Source organism: Tenrec ecaudatus, chromosome 10 (assembly GCF_050624435.1).
Source record: "Tenrec ecaudatus isolate mTenEca1 chromosome 10, mTenEca1.hap1, whole genome shotgun sequence".
Lineage (NCBI taxonomy): Eukaryota > Metazoa > Chordata > Mammalia > Afrosoricida > Tenrecidae > Tenrec > Tenrec ecaudatus.
In genome coordinates this window covers 158,527,887-158,532,086 of record NC_134539.1, presented here as the reverse complement: position 1 = coordinate 158,532,086, position 4,200 = coordinate 158,527,887, and positions in this window count along the sequence as shown.

Here is a 4,200-nt window from a genome sequence, read left to right as displayed (position 1 = left end):
TATCACAGGGCTGGTGCAGGTCTCAGTGTGAAGGTGAAGGCAGAGGGAGAGGGGGCTGCCTCTAGCAGGCCATTTCTATGGGTGGCACCTGCAAATGAAGTCATCAAGCTGTGACCTGATTACAGGCTGAACTCCACCCAACCTTGCTGTGTTGTACATAGGGTCTTTATGAATTGGGACTCATTCTTGGGGGGGGGGTGCAAATAAGATGCATGGCACCTGAGTTAGTTAAAGTTTATTGGGCCAACCTGGCCAATAAACATGTGGGATTAATTGAAGGGCGGAGAGATAAATGGCTCAGTGAGCCTCGCCTTTCTAGTTCTTGGGTCTCTTGTTTTCTGATGGTTGGACCAGGGTGCAGCTGCCTTAGCTAGTTCCCTGCTTCAGCTGGCAAGGCTCACTTTCCTGCAAGACATCCCCAAGGAGAAGCCTCATGGACCTACCTTGATGCAGCCCTGGGTGCTGGAGCACCCATGTGGAGACCCCTGCCAGCACTGAGATGCTTACACGTTCACTTATTTGGTTTTCCTCCTAAAGTTGGCATCATTGCCTGTGTTTTGCGGGATGGAGGAGGACTTTGTGGATTGGTGTCAGACATATGGATTAATGTTGGATTTGTGGAATTGGGCAGCACTGGGTTGGGATGTTTTCTTGATGTGCACTTACCTTTTATATAAAATTTTCTTATTCATATTAATTTCTGTGGATTTGTTTCTCTAATGTACAGACTAATGTACACAGCACCCTAATTAGGTGATTGGTCAGTCTGTCATCCCACCAGGCTTGGACACAAGGTTAGGGAGAGAAAAGGAGAAGCTGAAACAAAAAGAGATGGCTGCAGGGACCTGCCAACCTACAGAGCAGAGCATTGTGTGTGGCACTTGTCCAGCAAGCCTGGCAGCAGAGGGCCAGAGGCAGCTGTCCTGTTCCTGAGTTGTACCCTGCTACTTCTAGACAGACCACTTAGTATATTTTGTGAGTTGTCACGGGACCCAGAGACAGGATGTGGATCACAGAGAGGGGGAGCGGCTGGTGTGAACAGTGATGCCTGAGAGATAAAGCAGTTTCGGGAATCGGGTCATTTGGCCCTTAGATATTTTGTAATGATTTAGGTGGACGTTTACAGATTTTTTTTATCATTTTATTGGGAGCTCTTACAGATATGGTAACATTCCATAGTTCAGTCACATCAAGCAGGATTGTACACTTGTCACCACAATCAGTTTCCAAACATTCTCATCCTCCTTGCTCTCCATTACCCCCGACCCCTGATTTCCTACTCAACAATTCATACACACTTTATTTTGGGGACATGGATCGCAGCCTCACAATGTCACAGCACTCTTCTCAGTTCCTGTTTTCTATTTTCATCTTCCTTTCTTCTGGACCCTTCCTGCTTTCTGAGCTTTCTCCCTGGGTCAACACTGCCCTTTGATCTTGTGTGTTTGGTTTTCCTAAGGAGTGTGTACCTGTCTGTAGGCCTCCAGGGGTGATGTCAGTTCCAGGCTTAAAGGGGGGACTAAGTCTATAGTCTTATGGGCTCCAACCTTTACGAGACAGGAACCCATTGGGGGCATTTTTTGTTTTGTTTTGTGTTTTCTTTTGTTGGGGTCATTTCTAATCTCCTCATAGGAACCAGCTTTGATCTTTATAAGGACTCTTCTTCTTCACGTGCTGCTCTAAGGTGCCATCAAGTCGATACTCATCCTGACCCAGGCACAGCCGAGGCCCTGCACCATCCCATCCTCACAACCTCGCTGTTGGGAGCCGTTGTCTTAGCCACCAGGTCGCTCCTGCTCCTTGAGGATCTTCTTTTTTTGCTTTTTAAACAGTCCCTGGGTTTTTGTCATTGTTTTTACTTTTTCTTGTGATTTGGGTTAAAGTTTACGGAGTGGGGCCGGAGCCGGGAGGGAGCTAAGCAAAAAGAAAGAAAGAAAGTTTACGGAGCAGATGAGTCTTTCCATTCAGTTCACCCATTTCCTTCCGTCTCACTTGCGACCCCCACAATGAAACGCCACTATCCCATTTCTGCTCTGTGGTTTGCTTCTATACTTCCTCTCCTAACCCTTGTGAACTTTGCCCCTGGATGATGTTGCCCTTTAGGTTTCAAATGGTTGATTATTCTACAGTGTAACTCTGTCCCAGTGCTGTCGTTCCCCTTCTATTGTTTATTTATTATTGCTTGGCTGAAAATGGAGCCGTGGGGTGATGAGGGGCCTGAAAAGTGAGAGGGGCCATAGTTTCGAGTGTTCCACCGTCAATATCCAACTAGCAAGCCCCTCCCCTCCCCTCTTTTAAACCATTTTGAGTGGTGGTCTCATTTTCCCTCCACTCTGCCTCACTCAACCCTTTTCAGAATAATTGACTGTAGCAGCTGGACACCATCTGGTTCTTCTGGTCTTGTGGTTGTAGAAATGGATGTTAGTGGGATCTACCAGTCCATTGGACAGATTGTTTCCATGTATATTGGGCTTTCTCCATTCTTTTGTTTCCTCAGGACCGGGAGAGACCAGAACCAGTAGATGGCCACTCATAGGCTCTTAAGAACCCTGTTACTACTCACCAGAGTGTGGGACATTGACTTTGTGGATTTTGTTATGCCAGTTGACCTTGATATCCCCTTGAGACCATGGTCTTGGTTCCTCAGGCCCTACAACTTAATCCCTCAAGGTGTTGGGCCATGTCTACAAAGTTTTCATAGCTTCACCTCCTGTATACCTCTCTAAATTCATGAAAGTAATTGCAGCAAACGTATAAATACATGTGTCTTCGGTGAAACCCATGTATATTCTTGGTAGACTCCACCTTTCTCACACTCATTCATCCTGTGTGCCTGTCCATGCATGTACTCCTAGCCCACTCTTCCTTCAGGATGTGTGGATACAGAACGTACCTGTCGCCTTTAACCACATCGCCCTCTGTCACTAGCATGTTTTGCCAACCTCCCTCGCAGGTAAAGTGCCTCCCCTTCAAGGTTTCCTTCTTTGTGCTGATCCTCTTTTAACCAGCCCTTCGTCAGGGACTGGTCCCTCCTGAAGGTCAGGAGTACACGGGACAAAGCTTCTCAGTTCTCATTTTTTTAAACGTTTTATTAGGGGTTCATACAACTCTTATCACAATCCATACACATACATACATCAATTGTGTAAAGCACATTTGTACATTCATGGCCCTCATCATTCTCAAAACATTTGCTCTCCACCTAAGCCCCTGGGATCAGCTCCTCATTTTCCCCCTCCCTTTCCAATCCCCCTTCCCTCATGAACCCTTGATAATTTATATATTACTATTTTGGCATATCTTGTCCTGTTCGACATCTCCCTTCACCCACTTTTCTGTTGTCTGTCCCCCAGGGAGGAGGTTATATGTAGATCCTTGTAATCGGTTCTCCCTTTCCAACCCACCCTCCCTCCATCCTCCCAGTATCACCTCTCAGCACTGGTCCTGAAGGAATCATCTTCCCTGGACTACCTGTGTTTCCAGTTCCTATCTGTACCAGTGTACATCCTCTGGTCTAGCCAGATTTGTAAGGTAGAATTGGGATCACATAGTGGAGAGGGAGGGAGCATTAAAGAACTAGAGGAAAGTTGTGTGTTTCATCATTGCTACACTGCACCCTGACTGACTCGTCTGTTCCCCACTGACCCTTCTGTAAGAGGATGTCCAATTGCCTACAGATGGGCTTTGGGTCTCCACTCTGCACCCCCCCCCATTCACTATGATATGATTTTTTGTTCTGATGATGCCCCCAGTTCTCATTTTTAAGAGAATTCTGGGCATATTTCTAAGACAGATCTGCTCATTCTTCTGGCCAAGCCCATTCAATGTTCATCGTCAGCGTTATAATTCAATGTCATCCAACTTTTCAGTTCATTTCGTTTGGTATGATCTGAACTGTGGTGTGATTTCTTCTTTGTCTAATCAGCACTTATCTTCATACCTAGTTTGTCTTCTAAAAAAGTACTCCAAATGGCATCAACTCAGACCCCACCAAACCAGTGACCCTGGTCCCAGGTCTGACCCCCAGGCAGGAAGGGCCTGAAGACAGTGGGCAGTGGGGAGCTGGGGAGCCCTCAGAAACGGTGCCTGGCCTTCCAGCTGGCTAAGGTGAGGGCAGAAGAGGCAAATAAGGAAGGATGCTGACTCACAAGTCAAAGATTGACTCAGCATTGCGGACCTTCAGAGTGACAACCACAATGT